This window comes from Lissotriton helveticus, chromosome 7 (assembly GCF_964261635.1).
Source record: "Lissotriton helveticus chromosome 7, aLisHel1.1, whole genome shotgun sequence".
Classification (NCBI taxonomy): Eukaryota; Metazoa; Chordata; class Amphibia; order Caudata; family Salamandridae; genus Lissotriton; species Lissotriton helveticus.
Genome location: NC_136068.1, coordinates 1,132,902,810 through 1,132,911,184, shown reverse-complemented (window position 1 = coordinate 1,132,911,184; position 8,375 = coordinate 1,132,902,810).

The window sequence follows — 8,375 nt, the reverse complement described above, 5'->3', positions numbered from 1 at the left end:
GAGCTGCAAGATGGCTGCTCGTTAGTGTGGCTTTGCTGACCGAGCACAATATCCGCCAAATATCCTGAGCTCAACCATCCATCCGCAGCCCAAAAGCAAACAGAAAGTTGCTGCAACAGATGCGGAGCAGATAGCTTGAATTTAAACTGCTGGGAACTCGGGCCTACGGAGAAAACTTGAGGCGGAGCTAGTGAGCGGGCCCCAGGCCGTGAAATCAAGATGTTGCTGTACATGTAAAGGCACAACAGAGCTGTACTCCCCATGACTGGTGGGGCGGACATCCACCACTGATCACGGGGCAGGATAAACACACCGGCGGTGGCTGGCGAAGAAGCCCGACGGATCGGCTGGAAACCAGAGCTGTGCACCGATCCTGCAGACGGAGTTCAGGTGAGTGTGCGTCTGTTGTGAGGCCTGCCCGTGCTCCCTGGCGGTCCTTGGGGAATCTGCGGTGGCCTGCAGTAGCACGCGAAAACAAGCCCCCGCAGCGAGGTGAGGGTGACCCCCGCTTCCACACCATAAGCAAGCCTGAGAGCCCATGGGATTGGATGTGGCATTGAACAACGGCCTGTAGCCCCTGTGAGGCAGCAGTGAGGGGGAGAAGGGTTCAGCCAGCACCTATGCCCGCCATAATGAACACACAACAGGCACCCGTAAAGCGGACCTCCCACGGAGGTGAAAGAAGCAGGCGTGGGCAGAACGTTCAAAGGGCAACACAATAGACAAGACAAATAGTGTGGAGAAAGATAATGCCCACGCGCGAGCACAGCATCAGGCAAAGTTAGCAGGTGCTGCCCACGAGATAGCACAACAGCCAACAACGTGTGCAATAAATTGTGCAGGCCATAGCTCCAAAAAAGAAGAAGAACGGCATTAACAAAGGTCTGGCAGTAACAAAGCTCCGCCGGGACAGAGGTTGAACCTGGCACCGCAGTGGGCACTGGCAGCAGGACTATCAGGCGGGAGAGTCTCACTGACTGCATGATCTGTACATAGTTAGAAGCAAGGCGCTGTGAAGAGAAGGCCTCCTGTTACTGCAGCAACAGCACCCCCAGGTACGAACACCACGTGCCGAGTGTACACCGCAACATATAAATTGCACAGCCCCAAAGTGAGGGGACTGGGTGCTGAATGCATGCTGCCGTCACCCCCTCGAGGCTGCGGCCCCATGGCATGGGCCCTAAACCCCACCTAAATTGAGAAGATCTAAGACGACGGAGCACACTGTGGCAGACTTATCTGAACTCAGGCACACACCAACATTGCGCAGCAAGACAACCTGAGTCTAATCCCCCGGGTGGCGAGGCACTTCCATAATGCAAGATAAGAACACTGACCAATAAAAAACAGCTGACCCTTAGGTTCAGAACCTCTTCCTTGACTTGCGGAGTAACTCCCTGGAAGAACTCAGATGCATGACGCCCTGGCAGGGCAAGGGTTCGTTTCTCGACACGCTCTAGACAGGCGCTACAGGAGAAGAGCAGCAATGGGGAAAATGGATAACAAACAGGTTAAAACCACCTTCGAGAAACGTTCCTCTTGAATGCAAGACATCAACTCCACTCAGATAATGGTAGTGCCTGAAACGCAGTTGGAACCAGAGCAAGAGGACGATATAAAATCTATGCTCTGTGAGGTAAAGGTTAGCCTCAGAGCAATAGACGGCAAGCTGGACTCCCTGGTGCTGAGAATGGACCAGGTCTAGCAAAAAGTGGATAAGCACGAGGCCAGAATAGACACTTTGGAAACAAGGTAGTATGGTGTAGGGGGTATCCGTGCTACATCCCGTGCAGCGATTTTGGATTCTGTAATAATGCTGGTCACCATCTCCTCCGGGCCGGGAGTGATGTTCAAGATGACTAGCTAGTCATTATCATCATCCCCCTCTTGTACATCTACCTCCATAACTCTAGACCTTTTTGGAGACTTCCTTTTCACTAGCCTTGTCTTGTGATGTGCATCACTCTTAGACTGAGCTGTTGGCTTCCAAGTGGCATTTCGATCATCAGAAGCAGGGCTTGAAGAAGTTGATGGACTAACTCACCTTTTCCTTGCTGGGGGTCTGGAAGACAATGGATCTTCTGAAACAGTAGCTTGCTCCTTTTCGTCTGCAAAAAGCTTGATTTCCTGAACTGCCCTTACTTCAAGAGGAATAACTACTATTGTGCAGCTGTTGGTGTGGCTGTGGTTCCAGCTGTGGTTGCGGCTGTTGTTCCGGCTGTTGTTGAGGCTGTTGTTGCGGTTGTTGTTGCTGCTATTGTTGCGACTGTTGTTGCGGCTTTTGTTGCCCACTTATCTGATGAGTTTCCACCTGCGAGTGCGTTGATTGGGTACTACTTTGCGATAATGACATTTCAATATCACTGCTCGTTAGTAGACTGGCTATCTCTGCCACACTCATGGGCTTGGGCCTAGCTTGGTGGGGTGGGCCCTCTGATGTGGAAGTGCTGCTCCCAGCTTGGTCCCTGCTGGACACCGCTGCTGAAGGTGTAAGTTTTTTCCCCAAAAAACAACTTGGGCGGCACACCAGTCTTGGCAAGTGCCACTTCCTTCTTCTGTTCCTTCTTCTTCTCACTGGCAACTTTCCTGGTACTGGAGGACCTGGTACCTTTCTTTGGGGTCATCTTCTTTGGATGTCAGCAGGACGCAGGTGCACAAGTTGCAGAGATGTCTGTGGGCACACGTGGACGTGATCTGGCATGCAGCAGGACTTTTGTCTGGCAGTTCAACGGGTGATGATGACACCTCCTCTTCTATCATTTTGTGCACCTAAAAGCAAAGAAGCCAGGAGAAGAACATCAGCGAAATGTTGCATTTGTTGTTGTGGTTCAATTACTACCAGTACAAACGAACAAATAAAATGTATAACTTAGTGTAGCCACTTGTGAGACTTTGTTAACAAGGGCTTTCATGGTATGCTGTGTACACTTTCAGGAAGGATAGGAAAGAAGAGGAACAACTACAAAAATACAAATGTAATGGAAGTGTACCCTGTTTGGCATTAAATGATTTGCTCATCACATCATTCAGGGAGCTGCAGCTGGCGAAGGGGATGGATGAAAGCAGTAAGCACAAGAGGAAAACCATGCAGGCCTAAATGGCAAAAGCAGCACACTTATAACTCCCACCAGAAATTGCCATCAGCCACATTGACACTCACAAATCACAAGCAACAAGCAGGAGGCCTGGAAAACAAAGTACTGAAAACAGGCCAATAATAGCCAGGCAAAGGTTGCATGCTAAACCACACTGCTTTGCCTGTAATGCAATAAAATACAAAAACAAAAATCCACAGGGCTAAACAAGGTCTGCAAGGTACACAACACACCCCACACAACAAATGCATTTATTTAACACACACCCAAAAACTGAAATACACCCAAAAATAAGCATTTTGCAATTCAATATAATGCCATCCATGCCCTAAATGATGTTTAATTCCAACAGAACACACAGAAACAGGTGTTTCATGCACCCCTGACTACCTCTGAGTCTACTGGATGAAAGGCCTGTTGGCAGACTAGGCCAAAAGCTTGCAGGCCTATGGCAAAAAGCACACTGCTTGGTTTCAAAATGGCCATCAGCCTCATGGCCAGGCCCACAACAACAAGAAATTGGAGACAGACAATGCAGACCTATGACAAAAAGCACATTGCCTGTCTTCAAAACGGCCACCAGCCTCATGGTCAGGCCCACAACAGCAAGAAGCCTAGCCACAAAGGAAACACATGCAGACCTATATGGCAAAAGCACACTAATAACTCCCACCAGAAATGGCCACCAGCCCCATGGACACTCACAAATCACAAGCAACTAGCAGGCCTGGAAAACAATGTACTGAAAACAGGCCAATAATAGCCCGGTAAAGGCTGCATGCAAAACCGCACGGCTTTGCCTGTAATGCAATAAAATGCAAAAACAAAAATCCACAAGGCTAAACAAGGTCTGCAAGGTACACAACACACCACACACAACAAAGGCATTTAATTAACACACACCCAAAAATTGAAATACACCCAAAAAAACACGTTTTGCTATTCAATCCAATACCATCCATACCCTCAATGATGTTTAAATTCAACAGAACATACAGAGCCAGTTGTTTCATCATGCACCCACCCATGACTAGCTCTGGGCATACTGACTACCCACAAAATTTATTTTTTTAAATGATGGAAAGTACCAAAATTGTAGGTGCAGCAACTGCAATGCCCCAATCAAACAACAACACCAACTTACTTGTAAAATCTCAAATCCAAAAGTCCTTAAATCCAATGATAATGATGCAGCAGACACAAAGAGTGATTTTTCTGGCTCAAAATCCAAATGAAAAATAAACAGGAGATGGACAAAGCCCTGGGAGGAGCCTGCTGGACAGGAAAAGGAAGTTGGAGACTCTGTGGCACTTCATCCCTCTCCCCAATTTTTCTTTTTTTAAAGCACTCCTTGCACAAAAAAGGACAGTTAAATGGCAATCTGAGGAGTTTTTTTTCATCCAAATCATCATTTTATAGAAGGTTTTATGCTGCTCGAGATATTATTATTCTCCAGATTGAAAATGTTGTGGGTTCGGTATTGCGTACTTCACCAACATTCTGCCGGATGTCTTATGACGCGTCCGAATGTGGTCTTCGCGATCTCAATCTCTCTAGCGGTGCACTATGGCGCGGCGAATGACGTGTTCACGATCGCAAACTCTTGCGGTTTCCGATGGTGCAGTAGATGACATGTTCGCAACCGCATACTCCTGCGGGATCACGCGGCCGGCTACCAAAATGTTGTGGCGCACGCGAATGGATAGGGAACCTCATTGGGGAACACAGGAATCCTGGTAAGTCGCTATTGCGCGCGCTAGAAAACATTTTTTAAAATGCGAAATAGAAAATAATTCCACTACGCCGCAGATCGTGTAATTTTCAGCAATTCCGCGTTCTTTCAAAAACACAAAATTGCCTAAATTCCACAAAAGGAGTGGAATTTAACGCCCAGGCTTATTGCTACACCCGGCGAAGCTGAGAGTGCAAACTGGGGGCAAACCTATGCTATTCACCAAAGCCAGTGCGACGCTGAAGTTCGCCAAGCAGACGGCAAGAAAGCAGCACAGCAAGGATGCCATGACTGCAGGGTCCCCAAGTAGCCAACTAAGTTACAATGACTGATAGCTGGTTCAGAAGAGTCTGGCCTTTGGGTGTGTGGTGTACAGCCAGAGGCAACACGCTCAGGGGCGCAATAAGAGTGTCACAGTCCAGTTGGAACTCCTGGTTTGCTTTGAAATGTTCCTTAAGTAGTTACAATGCTCGGCCACCCCGTAGCAGTAGAGAGGGGGCAGTATTCTGGCTACTCCATGCCCCCTCGGGTTGAATCCCATCAACCCTATGTTACACTGGTTAATGTTTGAAGTGGGTGTGTTATTGAGGGATACACAACCTGATTGGGAGGTTGGTGTGGGTGGGGGGTGGGTAGGGGTTGTTCCTGTTTTGGGATGGTAAATACATCATGTTTCAGATCTGTTGGTAAGAATTTCCAAGTTGTGCAACACAACACACTTACAAAACACAAACAAGACAACTCGCAGAAATATACTGACTGGCATGCAGGGAGCAGGAACTAAGGTTAGGACGCTCCGAGAATGGGATCCACCTGTGCATATAGAACAGACACATTATACTTCCAAATGTCCAAATTAACATGCATCATCAGGAACGTCTGGTGTCTTAATGACCACCGAAAGGCGAGACAGGTACAGGCATATCTAGTCAGACATTTAACAGACATATGTCTCCTACAAGAGACCCACCTGAAAGAGAATGCCCGGGCAAGGCTAACCAACATAAGATGGGGTCATTATACAACCAACCGGTCATAATAACCAACACATATGGGCCTAACACAGATGACCCATCTTTCTTTCAACAAGTATGGCAGCAGATACTGTCACTGGGTAATACTGCACTACTGTGGGGGGGAGATTTAAATATTGTTCTTTCGCACTCTAGAGACAGGGAGGGAGCGTCTCGTAAACACCACCCATGGGCTACTTTGGTTTTGCAGGGAATATTACAGGACCACCACTTGGTTGACTCATGGCACACGCCCCACCCCACGGCTCGTGAAGGCATGTGCATAACACAGCAGTATCAAGCGTGTTCCAGGTTAGACTTCTGGCTAGCGACTAAAGACCTACATGCATGGGTTACCGATGCAACACATCAATCCCCGTACACTATCAGATCACGCCCCGGTGACGCTGACTCTCTCGGTGCCGAAACCATATATACAGCCATTCGCGTGGCGGCTTCCTCCCAATGCACTTTCAGACACAGCATTTAGGGAGAACCTTAGAACACAAATCACTGAATATTTCAGGCAAAACACTGGCTTGGTGGACACAATGGGTACACTGTGGGAGGTGTTTAAAGTAGTGATACAGGGGTTTTGCATAGCTGAACAGTCAGGAGTGCTCCACGACATTCGGGGACGCTTGAGCAGATTGGAATCAGAGATACAAATACTAGAGGCACAGTACTTTCATTTGCCCACTCCCACGACCCTTGCTGACATCCATGCAAAACAGACTGAGTACCAAGAGGAGGCAGACTGAGAGACCAAATTTCTACACTACAAAGATTTTTGCTAAATTACTGACTGCCCGTCTCCAGCCACTGCTGCCCCTGATAGTCAGAGCGGATCAGTCCTGTTTCATACCGGGGAGGTCAACAGCTCACAACCTGATAAGACTGTTCACGCTCCTCCACTACCTTGCCCCCCATGGGCCTGCGATCGCAGCTCTTTTGGACGCCACTAAGGCGTTTGATTCCCTGGAGTGGGGGTTTCTCTTCCCGCTTCTACACAGACTGGGCATAAGTCAGTTGTTTAATAAACAAATACAGCTACTCTACATCATGCCTACGTCTCACTTGCGGGTGGATGGCCTGGTCTCATGTCCCCTATCTATTACAAGGGGGCACTAGACAAGAATCCCCTATATGCCATTATTATTCTTTGCAATAGCCACCGAGCCACTGGCTGCCAGAATTAGGCAGCACCACACAAACAAAGGAATCGGGTTCACTACATGGGCACTCACTGTGTCTATGTACGCAGATGATATCACCCTGCATATGGTGGATCCAAACGACAACTTCTCGTCCATAACACGTGAGGTAGTGCGCTACGGGGTATTCTCGGGAGTAGAGATGAACTGGAACAAATCTGGCATAATCCCTCTGACATCTGAGACACAGCCCTTTGACACAGATTACCCTATAGTCCGGGCGACTGGGCCGACACAATATCTGGGCATCTGGATAAACAGTGACTTGCAAGAGCTTTGGATGACAAATTATGGAAGGGCAATGGACTGGATTGAGGACAGAGTGTGGCGGTAGAAGACTCTCCCTCTTTCTCTGATAGGTCGCATGGCGGTGGCCAAAATGATCATCCTGCCAAACCTGATGTATTTGTTTGTAAATGTCCCTATCCCCCTCACAATGTAATTTTTCAAAAAACTCTGTTGCTTAATGATTGAATTGGTCTGGGTGGGTAGACAGCCAAGGATCTCATGGGAGGTACTCACACTCCCTCAGGCACAGGGCAGGCTGGCAGCCCCAGACTTTGCCATTTACGCATACTGCGCGCAGGCTCAATTCTTGCACTATCGGGTACACCACACTCCATCTCAACCTCATGTCACTGTAGAGCTGGACAGAGCTGCCCCCTCCCGATTAACACCTCCATTTATAAACCATTCAAGTGCCCACGCAACAAAGTGGACACTGTATAGGCGCTGTGATGGGCTTGGGGAGGGCTCTGTTAACGCGCCAACGTAGACACACCCTATGCTCCCTCCATGCCCTTGGCGGATAACCCGCTAATTCCCCCATTCGTGGACAATAAGGCGCAGGTGCAAGCTTGGGTACAACACATAAAGACTGTTCAGGACATATAACCAGGAGATAACTTTCTCACACTGCAACAGATGTGCGGGCCTACGCCCCATCAGCACTAGATATGCTGCTCTATTTCCAGCTGTGGGCGGCTTGTAAATGTAACTCTGGAACATTTCCGAAGCCCCCCACAGTTGTCTACATTTGAAAATATACTCACCATAGAATGTGGATGCAAATTGATCACACGACTTTACAGCACAAAAAGATCACCCGATTACCGTGCCGACCGCTCGTGCGAGATGGGTGGTGCATCTGGGGAGAACTTAACAGATCAGCAATGGGACTTTAGCTGTAGACAATTGGAACAGATGACCCCAAACTATCGTCTTAGACTAATACATTTTAAGTACGTTCACCGACTATACAGAACTCTATGCAACTTAGGCGGATGGGACTGCGTTCTGACGATAACTGTTGGAGGTGTGG